Consider the following 16883-nt stretch of genomic DNA (forward strand, 5'->3'; position numbering starts at 1 on the left):
CCTGCTGTCAGCACAGAGGATACTGGAGTTGGGGCTGTATCGTGCACCCCAGAGGTGAGGGCGTGAGGCTAAAATGCATCATGTGGGGGGTCGAGGGCAGGGAATCTGTTGTCGGAGAGATGGGTGCAAATCCCGCCTCGGACTGAGGCCCCCAGGGTGACCTCGGGTGACTCACCTAACTCTCGGTGCCTCATAAGCTTTGACTGTGGACTGAGGACACAGCAGTGCCCCCCTCCCGCGTCTGCCCCGGGTTTGGTGAGTTAGTAATGCTGGAGAGCTCAAAACAATGGCCGGTGCCTCGCCCACCCTGTCTCTGCGTTGTCTGATAAGCACACAGGTGTGAGTGGTGGCTGGGCCAGCATCCGCGTCCGCTCAGAACCTCAGAATACGACCTCATGTGGGAAGACGGGGCTTTGCGGATATAATGAGTTAAGTTCAGATGAGGTCGTCCTGGATGGGGGTGGACCCTCATCTAATGGCTGGTGTCCTCATGAGACCAGAAGACACAGACAGATGGTTCTGTGGGGCTGCAGGCGGGGGACATCAAGGAAGCCAGCAGCCACCGAGGCTGGAGGAGATAAGGAAGTATTCTCCCCCAGAGCCTTGCGAGGGAGCGTGGTCCTGCCGCCATCTTGATTTTGGACTGTGACCTCAGAACGGCGTGCGGACAGATGTCAGCTGTTTTTCGGCCACCACGTTTGTGGTGCCGTGTTTCGGCGGCCCCAGGAAACCGGTACGATGGCCGAGCCAAAGAGAAGGAAGCAGACGCCAGCGAGATGGAACAGAACACTGATCCCGGACGCCCCCTCCAAACGCAGGGCGCAGCAAATTCTGAGACCTTGCTCATTCACACCTGTGTGCGTGTTCTGTGGCTCGCAGACGGGCCACAGTCCCATCACATACCGCCTGCCAGAAACAGGCCCTCCCTTTTCCCACGTCTTGGGCTGAAACCAGCAAGTCGAACTGCTTATTGTTCCTAATGAGGGGGGAGGAAACACTTTTTTTGTCTTCACCGTCACCGTGGCCCCTTTGGGGATCATGCGCCATTTTAATATGTGGTTCTGAGACCATCCACATATGTCGTACTGGAGGCGTAAGGTTGGAAGAAATACAAAGAAGCGTGGTGTTAGCGGTCTCACCGCTTCAACCTCAACCAAAGCATCGCGGGTAAGCTTCAAGCAGCCCGCCGGAGGAGGGCAGACAAGGGCAGACATCCCGTAACACCACTGGCGGCCGCCGGCCACGTCCCTCCCCTGCACACGCTGAGTGTGTCAGAGCATCTTACTCCCTGAGAGAGACACCTGGGAGACGGGCATTTCCAGCAGGTGGAAATACAGTCAGCGGGCACACTACGCCTGACTCAGCGTGGACGTGCACAAGGGAAGCATTTCCTACCTGGGCCGCCAACGAGGACCTTAAGAAAGGGTACAAGCTCTCCCCCAAACAGGACTTGAGTGCAATACCACGGCCGAGCTCCTTATAACATCTTTTATTACGAGTCCCGCGGACGGAAGCTTCTGGTTTTGCCTGCCAACCTCTTGTCCGTAACCGTGCACCCATTTTCCTCTGGGAAAATCATCCCTTTTCCTTCGGAAGGAGAGTCACAGCAATCCTCCCTGCCCCCGGCCCAGAGTAGGCTGGCATCCTCTACACGCGGTGGGGCCTCTCCCCCTGGGACAGAACTCCACTCAAGGGGAGCGGGCAGGAGCCGAGATGCTGGGATCTCCTACGCAGTCAGCGGCACCTGAAAACTGTTCAGCCGGTTGTCTGCATTTCCATGAAGGTCCTGGCTCCCACCTTTCCGGCTGTCCCATCCATTCTTTGGGAGAGCCCATGTTCTTTCACTAAATTCCTTTCTAAAAATTTTTTTTAAATGTTTACTTATTTTTGAGAGACAGAGAGAGAGCAAGCCAGGGAAGGGCAGAGAGAGAGGGAGACACAGAATCCGAAGCAGGCTCCAGGCTCCGAGCGGTCAGCACAGAGCCTGACGTGGGGCTCGAACTCACAAACTGAGAGATCATGACCTGAGCCAAAGTTGGATGCTTAACCAATTGAGCCACCCAGGCGCCCCATCACTAAATTCCTTTTTAGAGGATGGGTCTTATGTTAAGTGTTCTAACACACACACACACACACACACACACACACACACACAATAATGATGATGATGATGATGATAATAATAATGGAAACTTTGTAAGGTGATGCCTATGTCTGTGGCCTTGATCATGAGGCTGGTTTCACAGGTATGTATACTCCTGTCCAAACTCAACGAGCTACATACATTAACTATGCACAGCTTTGTAAACGTCAACAATACCTCAAAAGTAGTTAAAAAAAAAAAAAACAACAAAAACCAAAAAACCAAACTTAACCAGAATCAATTTCCTTTGCTTCCAAGGAACTGTAATCAACACAGTTGACCAGGGAGGTGGATGAAAGCACATTGGTTCACAGGGTTTCCTCCCAATTCTCACTGGGATGCAGACTTCGTACTTCGTAACAATTACCAAGCTCAGTCCCCCAACTTGCGGGCTGGAGAGGGCATTAGTCTGAATCTGCACCAGAGCACAGCCTGGGGCGGCGATGGGTGGAGTCGATTTATTTGCAAGGGGGTGGGGGGTCAGGGGAGAGGCGTGGGAGGCAGACAGGTGGTGCTATCCACCTTGCAGCAGGGACCCTGGGCACTAGCGTCTGCAGAGGCCTGGCCTCCCAGAATTGTCTGACGTCAGGCTGGAAGCAGGAGTTCCCTCCAGGGTGTCATCTGCCCACCTGTGCGGGGTCAGGTGGCTACAAAGTTCTCCTGTGTCAGGAGAGAAACTGCCCACGACAAAGTCTGGGACACGTATCTCACTTTCTAAAAAACAAAAAGAACACACCTAGGCTTTTTTGTTTGCACGGAGACTTGTGGCCAGAAATGACAGTAACTCACACAGCAGGTTTCAGAAGCAACGCTTCTACTCTGTTCTGCTTATAATCCTCGGAGAAGGGAGACACTCACTTAATGAGACGGCATCAAATGCGCCGCTGAGGCAAGGACACACACGTGGGCGCGTCCCTCCAGGTCATCTGGAGACGACTCACATGCCCTGCGTCAAGGATCTAGGCGGACAGGGCGAACCCCCTCTGGGAAGGTCCCCTGCGGGGCTCTGGGAGCTCACTGCACACCTACCTGCAACATCGTCCCTCCCTCCTGCTACTTCTGCAACTGCACTGCTCCTATTATAAATGTGCCCCACCTGTCTCCATATATTTACTCCTTCTTCAATATCCTGGAAACCACCGTCAGTCTTTAGAGATACTGTGCGGGTCCAGGATCTTAGCCGTAGACAACGCAATCCACTCCCGTTCATTTCAGCAGAAAGGCACTGGCGCTGTTGACGGGGTTGCGGAAACAGACCCCCACTGACCTCCCGAGATCAGTGTGTGGAACCCCTCGGTGTTCCTGCCACGCACCTGCTGCTTCTGCCCCGACTGGGATGCTGAGAGATCAGGCACATTGGTTTAGACCCTCGTTGACACTCCCCAACTCCCACATACATCGCTTTCCCCCTGCTGGAAAGAAAGCGTCACACAGGCACATCCAATTGGCAGAGACTGAACCACAAGCCTGATCCCTCAGGGACACTCCGTTCTCTCCCAGGGGAGGCTGAGCAAAGTAGATTTTTGGAATTTATTTAGAGAACACGAGATTTCCACAGCAAGGGGCTGTAAAGGATGGAGAGAGAGTGTCTTCTGGGCAGCTGCATTTGGTGGTTTGCCACGACCGGTATCAGCATCACATGCCCTGGGATCTTCGTGATGTTTAAGTACAAAGAGGCATATTCTGCTAGGTCTATTGGTTCTCTTTAATTGAAATTTTACTGATTTTATATTTAGTATTATTTTTTAAATCATGGGTTTAAATTTACACCCAAATTAGTTAACATTTAATCTTATAATGATTTCAGGAGTAAAATTTAGTGATTCATCACTTACATACAACACCCAGTGCTCATCCCAACAAGTGCCCTCCTTAATGCCCACCATCCCTTTAGCCCATCCCCCACCCCCCACCCCCACCCCCTCCAGCAACCCTCAGTTTTGATTTGTGTTTCCCTGATGATGAGTGATGTTGAGCATTTTTTCGTGTGTCTGTTGGCCATCTGGATGTCTTCTTTGGAGAAGTGTCTATTCACGTCTTTTGCCCATTTCTTCACTGGATTACTTGTTTTCTTGGGAGTTGAGTTTGGTAAGTTCTTAATACATTGTGGATACTAACCCTTTATCCGATATGTCATTTGCAAACATCTTCTTCCATTCCGTCGGTTGCCTTTTCATTTTGTTGATTGTTTCCTTTGCTGTGCAGAAGACTTTTATTTTGATGAGGTCCCAGTAGTTCATTTTTGCTTTGGTTTCCCTTGCCTCCGGAGACGTGTCTAGTAAGAAGCTGCTGCGGCCGAGGTCAAAAAGGTTGGTGCCTGTTTTCTCCTCTAGGATTTTGATGGCTTCACGTCTTATGTTTAGGTCTTTTATCTAATTTGAGTTTATTTTTTTATTTTTTTATTTTATTTTTTTTTTAAGATTTATTTTCAACGTTTATTTTATTTTTGGGACAGAGAGAGACAGAGCATGAATGGGCGAGGGGCAGAGAGAGAGGAAGACACAGAATCGGAAGCAGGCTCCAGGCTCTGAGCCATCAGCCCAGAGCCTGACGCGGGGCTCGAACTCACGGACCGCGAGATCGTGACCTGGCTGAAGTCGGACGCTTAACCGACTGCGCCACCCAGGCGCCCCTAATTTGAGTTTATTTTTGTGTAAGATGTAAGAAACTGGTTCAGGTTCGTTCTTCTGCATGTCGCTGTCCAGTTTTCCCAACACCATTTGCTAAAGAGACTATCTTTTCTCCATTGGATATTCTGTCCCGCTTTGTCAAAGATTAGTTGGCCATACATCTGTGGGTCTGTTTCTGGGTTTTCTATTCTGCTCCATTGATCTGAGGGTTTGTTTTTGTGCCAGTACCATACTGTCTTGGTGATTACAGCTTTGTAATATAGCTTGAAGTCTGGGATTGTGATGCTTCCTGCTTTGGTTTTCTTTTTCAGCCCTCTAAGACCCCCTAAAATGTTATTATATTGGCATCATTTACCCTTGGCTCTAGACCCCACCTCCAACAACGCAGAGAAGTATGACCTTATGATTCTTTGTCCACAAGAGACTGAATTCTAGGACGTCAAATGTCAGAGGGGCATAAGATACAAGAATTCAGTTTACGTTAGCCAACTTAACAATAAAATATAAAGAAAAAATAAATCTCTGTAAATTTGCAAAAATTTGTATAAACTTAGAGAAAATTTTAGTATTAAAAAAATAAAACAATATACTCTGCAGTTAAAGACAGATGCTCCTATCTGGTATAAAAGTGATTTTCTTCCTCCTGCTAAATTATATCATACTTAAAGGTGATATTTGAAATATGGAGGGAAAACCCTAAAACACACAGTATGGCACGAGTCGTGACTGATCGTGACTGGTCAGTCGGTCTGGATGCTGACGGTTATGTCACATGATCGGATTTCAGTGGAAGACAGAAAAAGGAAGGCTCGGGAGGCATGCCACTCATCCCCCTGTATTTTCCAGGTCCCTTGCAGTTAGAGCCACACGACACTCATAGCTCCCAAAATGGGAGGGAAGTGTTGTCTTACTTCTTGGGTTGGGGCAAGAAAGCCTTCATGCACAATTACGACCTTTCTCATCCGCCGCCCTGGTGACTGAGGAGGCCGCCATGTTCCAGATGGACCCGCCACGTTCCAGATGGGACCGCCATGAGATGGGAGAGCCTGTCAGCCTGGTTACCCCAGTCACCGTGCGGAGAAGAGCTTTCTACCGACCCACGCGGGACAGGAAGCAAGAGTAATGAATATGCTTTCCTCGTCTTCAGGCAACAAAGACTTTCGGGGCCACTGGCTACCGGATAACACCTAATCTATCCTAACTAACACACGACACTTCCCAATTCCAGTTTCCGAAAATAAAAATATTCATGAACACTCTGAACTCTGCCCCAAGCCAAAACAGATTGCTCAGGTATGAAAAGCTAACCTTGCCTCCACATGCTGGGCGGCTGGCCCTCCGTCTCCTAATTTCTGTTGTCGAGAGCTCGGACAGACCCAGCCCGACTCAGTGCAGAGACCAGACCCCTCTGCAGCTGTGTTCTTCCTCAGTGTGATTTCTTAACTGTGGTTATTTTCCTAAGTCTTTTTCGATGCATTTCCCCACAAAGATCAATAACCCAATGAACAGAAGAATGACTCATCACCCTGTCCTTGTTTTTTGATGGTTTGGTCAAGCTCTGTTATTCCAGCCCCCGCGACCTATGCCCCCATAAATAACATACACTTACTAGACGATGGGCTGCAGTCTGCCATTCATGCCACGTGAAACAAAAGAGCTAGTACGTGACCATCGAAATACTACATTTCACTAGCAATAATGCTGCATCATAAGTAACTTGCATGCTTCTTTTAATTTATATTTTTTATTTTTAAATATAATTTATTGTCAAATTGGGTTCCATACAACACCCAGTGCTCATCCCAACAAGCGCCCTCCTCCCATGCCTTTTTTAAAAAAAATACAGAATGCCTGGGGCACCTGGGTGGCTCAGTCGGTTGAGCGTCCAACTTTGCCTCAGGTCATGATCTCGCAGTTCGTGAGTTCGAGCCCCGCAGCCTGGAGCCTGTTTCAGATTCTGTGTCTCCCTCTTTCTCTCTGTGCCTCCCCCACTCACGCTCTGTCTCTCTCTGTCTCTCAAAACTGAATGTTAAAAAAATTTTTGAAAAATAAAATACGGAATGCTTCAGAAATTTGTGCGTCATCCTTGCAAAGGGCCATGCTGATTTTCTCTGTGTCGCTCCAAGTTTAGCAGACCTGTTGCCAAAGGGGGCACCTGTGTGCTTCTTTTAACAAGTGGGGTGCATCCGTCAATTTGGCCTGTGCTGCAAACACATTTACGAACCCCTCTGTTTTTAAAAGGACATCAGCGCCTCAGTTTAATGGTTGTGGCACAGTATGGAGAATTACCACATTCTAGCAGCCGTAGCAGGTAAAATACAATTATCGTCCCACCCGTGGGGAAGCGGCAAAGATGCCACACAGCAGAGCCCACACGGGGCTGATGGCAGCGCGCGCCTCTCGCCAGCCGGGCCGTCTTCCGGAAGCCGCTGAAGCAAGCCAGGTGCATGGTGCTTCTTCTCTATGTGAATGAAAACATACCACCTCATGGTTGAAATGCTCCACTTGTGGAAGGGTTTACCATAAAATGCCACCAAAGGCCATCCTTATCTCCATTCCTTACCACTGTTTCGTTCCCCTCCGGCAACCACTTTGGACTCCTAACTGTCACCGAGGCGTTTTCATCTGTCTAAACAACACGCTACGTTACACTTTCTTGGTACAGCGGGCTCAGCCATCATCTGCCGATTTTCTGGCACGACAGGTGAAACCTCGTCTCTCTCTGTTTTCTCAACCACCACAAGTAGATTCCTGATTTGGTTCCTCCGTTGGCTTTATTTCTAACTTGAAGCAAACACACCTCTAATCAAGACATAACGTGTTGCAGGTGCCTGGTGGCTCAGTCGGTTAAGCGTCCGACTTCGGCTCAGGTTATGATCTCGCAGTTCGTGGGTTTGAGCCCCGCGTCGGGCTCTGTGCTGACAGCTCGGAGCCTGGAGCCTGTTTCGGATTCTGTGTCTCCTTCTCTCTCTGCCCCTCCCCTACTCAAGCTCTGTCTCAAAAATGAATCAACGTTAAACAAAAAAAATTAAAGAGATGCTGTGTCGATTCCTGAAGGGTTGTGTCTGCAGAGGCGGTGACACTCCTCCTGGGTGGTGGCGGACACAGGGTGCCCTGGCCTTCAGTACGGGCTGGCCTCTGTGACTGACACGTGTGGTCGACATGCCGTGCAGGTAAGGCTGTGTTACTTGTGAGGCTTGGCCACGGAGCCACTGTGTTTTCTCCGATGATGCTCGTTCGTGGAACTCGGCCGCCAAGGTGTGTGGAGGCCCAGGTGCACAGGAGGGGCCAGCGGAGGTGGTCTGGTCCACGGCCATGTCTGTGACCCATTGCCCACCCCAAAGACACGCCCACGAGGAAGCCTTCCAGAGGACTCCCTGCCCCAGCGGAAGCCGCCTCACCGAGTCCCATCAACTCCTAGAACCCTAACGAGAGCGTAAGTGGCTGCATGACCACCGGCGTCCCCTCACGCAGCCACGGACGCCTGAGACCCCCACGCACCGTAGGAAACGACAGTATGAGCCTGGTTCCGACTCCCGCCCACTCTTCCTACCACCGCGGCCTCCCAACTTCCTCTCGTTTCCAGCTGACACTTCCTTCTTCCCAGGGCTGACAACGCCCCCACCGTGCCCCCAGCTACCACACAGCCTTCCATGCTTTATACGAAGGTTGAGTCCAGAAGCTGGAATCTGGAAACGGGCCTCCGATGCTCACACACCGTGGGGCCGTTTTCCAGCCTCCAGGCTACTGCTGTTCTGGGCCAGATGATTCCTTGTTCTCAGGCTATCGTGTGCACTTTGTATGTTCAGCAGCATCCCTGCACTCAACCCACTGGATGCCAGGAACGGCCTCTTCCAGCCGTGGCAACAAGAGACGTCTGCAGGCTTCTCCAAACGTCCCCTGGGAAGCGGTGGGGGGCGGGCGGCCTCGAGAACGTGCTGCAGGAGTGAACCGTGCCAGGGACTCTGTCCTGTGTCCTCCTGTTATTTCTGTGTCCACGTGTTCCTGGTCGCCTCTTCTTCCGCCTTGCCTTTGCTTGCCTTAATAAACAGAACGCACCAAAGGATGGGGGAGGTTTTCAAAGCACAGAAGCAGGAGGGAAATCCTCAATTTTCTTCCTGTTGGTGGCAGTTACAGGCTTTGCAGCATACAGGGCTTCGTGTGACCAGAGCCGGCAGGCTGTATGTGGTCGACGCACTCTTGAAAACCAAATATAAATCAACGTTTAAAATCGTATTTTTTACACCAGAGGAGATTCCTATTAAAAATGATCCTAAGAGGGGCACCTGGGTGGCTCACTCGGTTAGGCGTCTGACTTCGGCCCAGGTCACGATCTCGCGGTCCGTGAGTTCGAGCCCCACGTCGGGCTCTGTGCTGACGGCTCGGAGCCCGGAGCCTGCTTCGGATTCTGCGTCTCCCTCTCTCTCTGCCCCTCCCCCGCTCATGCTCTGTCTCTCTCTCTCTCTCTCTCTCTCTCTGTGTCAAAAATAAATAAACTTAAAAAAAAAATGATCCTAAGATAGTAAGTTCTAGGCCCAACTCAAATGCTACATCTTTCTTAATCCCTCCAGGTGGAAATAATCAGTGTTACTGTCTACAGTTTATTATCGACATTACATAAGAAAAATTATATATGGAGGCAGTAGAGCCTGGTTCTGGGGCCAGACAGCGTGACTTTGAACCCTACTTTCTACACCTACTGGCTCCAGGACTGCAGACAACCTAGGTGGGGACTGCACCGTGCCTCAGTTTCCTCATGTGTTCAATGGGGACCGTGAACATTTCCACATTATTGGCTGGAAGTGAGGACCGAATATGTGAGAGGCACTCAGAACCGTGACTGGCAGGTGGTAAGAAAACCACGTGTTAGCATCGTCATGATGGTCACTCGACGTGGCCTCAGGATTCCTTCCCGGCGTGCCTAGAAGCCTGAGAGCAGGAGCCGGGAAGGGGAGCCCAGGCTGAATAGCGTGAGCCCTCCCTTGGCACGGCTGGGCGATCTCGGCCAAGTCACGTACCCCCTCGGGCCACCTTTCCCGTCTTTCAAGATCTCAATGGCATCTGGTAAAGCCTGCTCATGTGCGGGTCACGTAAGCACTGTGCACCTCGTTTTTCTCACCTGGGAAGTGGGGTTCTAAGTAGCATCTACCTTGGTGAGTTCTCGTGAGGGACGGGTACGCTAACGCATGCCAAGTGTTCAAACGGTGCTTGGCATCACCAATTTTTCGATAGGTTGGCTATTATTAGCAGTATCATAAGACATGCGGTGACTTACATTAATTCAGGACGTTCTTGGCAGAAGGAAAAAGTGAGAGAGAGACTGAGAGAGGGAGGGAAGCAGGGGGTGAGCGAAGGGGAGGGGAGGCGGGGAGACACAACCCAACTGCACGCCCGTGAGCGCTGGCCCTGTCCTGGAGCGAGACTGCGGGGACAGGCAGGGACCCAGCGGCCCACAGCGTGCACCTCTTACAGCACTGACAGGAACTTCAGAATTAAAGGTGTATTTTTCACCCGCAGGTGCCCCAAGCATGAGCCAGCCGCTCACCTGGAGCCCAAGCAAGGAGCATTCAAGTGTCTGAACACGGAAGGAAAAATGGAGGTTTTGAGGCTTAGAGGCTGTGTTTTGCAAACTCAGGTTTTGCATATTTCCTGATTTTTTTTGAGAGAGGCTGAGAATCGATATTTCTATGTGAAATCTCCTGAATTTCACATTGGGCTCACGTTTTGTAAAAAACACCAAGAAGCCGGGACAACATACATTTACACGCCGTGTTGACCTACGTATGGGCTCCAACTGGTGACTTCTCTCCTGGTGGATAATGAATCGCCCCTAACCATGAGATCCCTTGTGGGTAAAAAGGATGAGATTTTTAAACTCTTGCTTGCCTGCCCGCACCCACCAGCAGGGCCAGTGTTTTCCCAGGACCCTGGTTCACTTCTCCCGGTCACCCCACGACCCCTGCTGTCTGGGAACGCGGCCCCCTTTTATCCTGTGCCACCTGAAGAAATCTGGTCTCATAAAAGCACCGCTCAGTTTTGCATAACTAATTTCAAATCGTATTTAGCATCAAGTTTCAGAATTAAGGAGCTAAGTGACAGCTGTTTAATTAGCTCCTTAAGCTGATTAGACGGCATTACCAAAATCCCCTGAGGAGGAGGACGTCACCGTGGGGAGACCCTCGGGCCAGGTTCCTGCCACTGTTCAAACTCAGTAAGCTGCTAAGCCAATTGGTCAAGCATTCTTGACATCCTCAAGGATGTGGTCAAATAGAGATTTCTATTTATGACATTCACTGCTGCAGGAGACTCTAAGGGACAAAAATAACGCAAGCCTCTTTCGGGATGCTAGGCAAACAGACTCTGCATTAAAAAAAGAGAAGAAAAAAAGGAGTCAATTGGGAGTCTCAGAAAGCACTTTAGGATGCGCATAAGCCCCATGTGTTCCATCCTTGTATTGTATTAAGGAGAGGGGCGAAGATTAACCCTTGGACCCCACCGAATAGGCTGTCTAGCCTCCTCCCGATCAGTAAGACAAAGGCATATTAACGAATTTAAGACTTTAAGCCAATTTTATCCGTGAGATTAGTGCTTTCAAAGTGGCATTTCCAAGAAAGACGGGGAAACTACAGTATATGCCTGACTTTGTATGTGAGCCCAGGAATGGACGGACATCCCTGGCCCTGGAGAAAGTGTACAAAATGATGGGTTTTCGTCTCGCTGTTCCTTTTTAATCCTCGGCAACACTGGCAACAGGACGTGTGGACAGAGCGTCCAAGACCTTCTCGGCAGGAAGGGAGGCTAAGTCAAAATGCACACTACCATCGGCCTAAATTTTCTGGAAACAGGACGTAAGTTTAACTTTTGAATTGAGTTTTAGGGGGGATGCTTCCAGTGAGCCAGGGTGGGCGGTGGTGTGAATCCCAGACTTGGTGGGATCGGTTTTGGGTGCTGAAAATTTCAGCTCCCTGCTCGAGGGAGGAAGAGCGGGTTTTGGGAGCCGTTCGTGTCGTTATTTTTCTTGACAGCTTTATTGAGATACAATTCACATCCCACATGAGTCACCGATGAGAGTGTGCAATTCGTTACTTTTCAATATATTCAGAGATGAGTGCGACCATCACCACAGTCTATTTGAGACCATTTTTATCATCTTGAAAAGAAGCCCGGTGCCCTGTGCCCTGTGGCTATTGTCCCCTCCCCTCCACCAGCCTGGCTCTGGCCGTCAGCCATTGCCAATCTACTTCGTGTCTCCATGAATTTCCCAGTTGTGGACACTTCACAGGACATGGGGACACATGGTCTCCCATGACCGGCTGCTTTCAGGAGGCACCACGCCCTCACGCTTCATCCACGCCGCAGCGTGTGTTCACGCGTCCCTCCTCGTACGGCTGGGTGACGTCCCTCAAGGCATCGAAGAACTTTAAGTCTTCCATTTCGCACAACTCAACTCTCCCGATGCCGTTCAAATCACAGTCCGTAAATTAGGGTTGTGTCAAGCTGAATCCAGCTCACGGAGGGCTTTGCTTGAACTGCACAGATTTAATCAACTGTTCGCAACATTTAAAAGTTGGGAGATATGCGAAAATCTGGATTTCTGGTTTGTCTCGAGTAATCAGAACAGACAACTCTGGGGTATCATTCCGTAAGCTCCAAGTAGTGACTCCCCACCCTTCCACCAAAGTTCCCATCTCCTGTGTGCCACACGGCTGGCCGCAGGAGGCTGAGTCTGGGACGCCTCGTGTAGATGATTCTGGACTGACAGCACGCGTGTGAGCCAGCAGTCCAGGACGCAAACTTCGCCCGATCCCAACAGCTAAACTGAAAATAAGCAGGACACATTAAGGACACAGGGGTAGGGATGTGGCTTCGTTTAGAACGTTTATAACTTTTGGGGCGCCTGGGTGGCGCAGTCGGTTAAGCGTCCGACTTCAGCCAGGTCACGATCTCGCGGTCCGTGAGTTCGAGCCCCGCGTCGGGCTCTGGGCTGATGGCTCAGAGCCTGGAGCCTGTTTCCGATTCTGTGTCTCCCTCTCTCTCTGCCCCTCCCCCGTTCATGCTCTGCCTCTCTCTGTCCCAAAAATTAATAAACGTTGAAAAAAAAATTAAAAAAAAAAAAAAAAAGAACTTTTATAACTTTTTTGTGAAAGCAGGCTACCGTGTGTCAGAAATGATACATCCAGGGGCTCACTGCTCTCCCTGATGAGAAAAGCCTGACGGAATTACAGGATGCCGTTGAGTACCCTCAACATATATCCGTGATTGACGACTGAGACTGTCATTGATGGTTCTTTTGAGAATCTTCGCTTCAGCCTTGGTTCCAAACAGCAATTCTGTGAAGCTCGGCATGAATATTTAATTTATGTCTGTTGATAGAGTTCTCTTGATATCATAAAGTATTTGCTCTTTGAAACTGGGGGAGTTTTTGCCTGTAGCCTTTAACTAAACGAGCTGTCAGCCCCTTTCTCTATCACTACAGAAAAATGCATGTCAAATTGTCAAAGGCAACAGAATTTTCCGTAGGCTGGAAGAAGCCTATTGGTTTTATGGTACGCGAGACTAAGGAATTAATTCAATCGGTACGGAAAGGTCATACAAAATTAACAAACATGAAAGGGCTGCTGCAGACTTCATTTGACTCAGTGGGCACCTGAAAGCTGGTCTTGCTTAGAACCCCAACCCTCCAGAGGGATGGTAAGCACTTCCGAGTCCTTTTCTGACCTGTAAGCCATAGGGATTTCGGAGAGACTTACTGGTGGGGCTTGGAGCCACGTCTCGGTTATCTCTGCTAATGAACATCCAGTGGCGTGGCTAATCCCAAATCGTGTGAAGTCCAAAAGTCATCTGCAGTCTGGCCCTGGAATACATTACGGGCTTTTTCTTTTTTTCCACCAGACAACTTCTTAATTACGTTTTTCTTAGGCTAAAGCAAAAAATGAGTTTGCATGTCTTGAGCCCACACTAATTGGGAATTGCGGGGGATGCAATTAAGATTGTTCTGGGAGGCAAGGAAAGAGGAGTCTGGGATTTTTCAATGACCACAGCCATCCCTGCGTTGACTTCACCCCCATGATGTACTACTGGCCGTGGAAATGTTTCTTAGATCTCTGCTTCCCTTTCTGGGGGGTGGGGGTGGGAATGCCACCTTTAGGAGGAACAAAATCAGTATTCTTGGCTACTCCCCCAGCCGGAGTCTTTCTAACCCCATCTCTTCTGGGTATCCAGGCCTAGGATTCCAGGATTCACAGCTGTGCGTGGCTGGCCGGGCAGTCCCCCGCGAAACACAGATGGGTGCCGGGCGTGCTTGACGAAAATGAAAATGATTCTACGCCGTCCCGTACAGCGAGGCTCTGTGAACGAGACTGTGGACACCGATCTAACTCTCACCCATTTGAAATGCAGAGAAGTGTGGGCGAAGCAACTCTGTTGTCAGGTGTCGGCGGCCCCATGTGACCGCGGAAGGCCAAACCATTGGAAGTGATCTCATCCAGTCCTGAGATATCTGGGTTCTGCTCATTTGCAGACTGATGTCTCCGGCTCTGACCTCTCCCATGAGCTCCCGACTCAGATGTTCCCCTGCCTGCCCGACCTTTCCAATGGGGTCTGTCCAACTCCCTGGGTCCCAAACAGAACTCTTGCTATCCCCGCCTTGAAGCTCTCCTCTTCCAGCGCTCCAAATAGTACATGGTGCCACCTGGTTGCTCTGGGCAGAGCCTCAGGGATCGTGATTCATCCTTTAGTCCGCCCCCGTGTCCCATCTAGCAGAGCATCTTGGGAGCACCAGCTCCAATGTGTCCTGCACACCCAGCCACTTCCTCCCACCTCCACCCCTGTCAACTTCACTCAAGCCGCCATGATGGAAACCAGCGTTAGGGAAAGCCTTTGAAACCACTCGTCTTGGTATTCTACAACATTGCCCTGGTCATTCCCAGAAATCACTTTTCTCTACACATCTCTTGCCTGTTTGACCACACCAGAATATAAAGCTCCAGGAGGGTAGGGCTTTGGGGCCGCTCCACACACAGCCCTGAGTACCTGCGGGAGACACCGTGTGAGCTCTGCCTCTGGGTGTCATGCGTGCCTAGCACGAGGCCCATCAAGGGCCAGTCAACTCCCACTTTCAACAGGTAACTCGCCTCATGGCCGTGTTCCCTTCAGTGTTTGGTGCCACACTGAAAGCGAAAATGCTTCACTGGTGGATCCTTATAGATATCTCTAGCTTTCACGTTGCCTGGCTGGACTCAGGAAATCTTGTCACAATCATAAAGCCTGCAGGGGAAACCGAGTCACATGGTTAAAGCAACTCAACTTTGTCGGATGCTGCTGAACGCAGAGCAGGGACATAAGGAAGCATTGCTGCATTTGCTGGGATCGCGGGGAGATCGCCACCTTGTGCCGCCATCATGATTTTTTTTCTACCGAATTCAGCTGGGCTTTGGCAGGCATGTTCCAACCGGTGTGTAGCCAAGAATGCAACTGCTGCCGATCTGCCCAGGTGGTCCGTGCATGGTATTATTGAGTCCGAAGTCAGGGGTCTAATCCCGACCTGGTCACAGGTTTGCTCAAAAGCAGCAGGCTGACATGGTGACCCTGGCTCTGGCCGACAGCTTAATACTTCCAGGAGAGAATCACTTTCAGTCCAGCCACCACGATGGGCAGCCAGGGGTGTGAAAAGCGTCGGACATATCGGAGTCTTGTCCTCCTAAGGCTCTAGCACACCTGAGGTTGAGTTCAGAACTGTACTCCTCAAGCAAGGCTGCAGGGGAGATCTGACCAATGATGCCAGGGGACCTGGGGAGATGAGTCCCAGACACCAGGAGTGTCGTATCTTCACCGGACATTCTAACCCAGTGACTTCCAAACTTAGTGGCTCCTGGCATCACTGGGGCAGATTAAACAGTGCTGATGCTGGATCGTGCACTCAGAGATTCTGATTTAACTGTACGGGCTGCCGTCTGGACCTTTGGAAATTTCACATCTCCCCAGGTGATTCTCACAGACAGCAGCGGTTGAGAACCACCGGGAATTATCTCTGCCCACGACAGATGGCCACTTTCCCTAGTGATTCAGAAGCCTCCCCGCCCCGACTGGATCTCTAAAACACATGCACACACCACCACGGTCCGAGGCAAATGACTCAGCAGACAGGGCAATCGGCAAACCAGCGCGAGGCAAAAGGTTTATGGCTCCACGTTTAAGGGATATTAGAAGAGAGCAATGATGCCATAAAGGAAACACAGCAGCGAGGGAAGGATTCACCGCAGAGAGTGGGATTCAGGAAGAGTAACGTGAACCTTGGCTTGGGTGGCACGAGGCGATTCCAAGTGAGGCAGGTGCAGGGGGTGAGGCAGGACCTCACAGCCCTGGCCCGTCCGTCACGCCTCATCTGTGGTATCACCACCTCCAAGAATCTTCTCTGACCACCAAGGGGCTTCTGCTAGTCCCGGCCCCCAGTGTACAACCCCCCCCCCCACCATCCATTCCCCATTAGAACGCTCCCTCTTCAACTCTGTAGCACGTACAATTAGAGATGACCCTGTTTTTCACGTTGAAGGTTAATTTGTTAAGTTACATGATTATTAAGATGAGAAAAAATAAAAATTATTAAGTAATTCATTGTTTAGCCTTCTCAGTTGAGAGATTTACACTTTTAAAAAATTTTTAATGTTTATTTATTTTTGAGAGACAGAGAGAAACAGAGCACGACTGGGGTTGGGGCAGAGAGAGAGGGAGACGCAGAATCCGAAGCAGCTCCAGGCTCTGAGCTGTCGGCACAGAGCCCGACGTGGGGCTCGAACCCACGAACCGTGAGATCGTGACCTGAGCCGAAGTCGGACGCTCAACTGACTGAACCACCCAGGTGCCTCGATGGTTTAGACTTTGAAGCTGTCTCCTGCTCCAGACTAAAAGATGGACAAAAACAAGGACACCACGTGTCTCGCTTACTTCTGTCTTCAGACCGCAGGGCAGTGGGCACAGCACCTCAGTCCTCCCTGGGTAAGTAACTGGGTGAATGCTACCACAGGTTTGTAGAAGAAAAGGTTCTTTTCTCTCCTGGCTGTTAATTCAGTTACTGCTGCTGGTCATTTGCAAATTTAGGGAGCTTTGGAAAT

General features: G+C 50.4%; 1 protein-coding gene and 1 pseudogene across 1 annotated transcript in view; both read right to left on the bottom strand.

The window, feature by feature from the left end:
- TMEM132D (transmembrane protein 132D) overlaps positions 1 to 16883 on the bottom strand; it is a 558090-nt gene that overhangs the window by 84688 nt on the left and 456519 nt on the right. The window lies entirely within an intron of this gene.
- On the bottom strand, positions 6823 to 6921 carry LOC124522044 (uncharacterized; annotated as a pseudogene).

This window comes from Lynx rufus, unplaced genomic scaffold (assembly GCF_022079265.1).
Source record: "Lynx rufus isolate CCGP_SWC_20201006 ecotype Redwood Valley unplaced genomic scaffold, mLynRuf1.p SCAF_33, whole genome shotgun sequence".
Taxonomy (NCBI): Eukaryota; Metazoa; Chordata; class Mammalia; order Carnivora; family Felidae; genus Lynx; species Lynx rufus.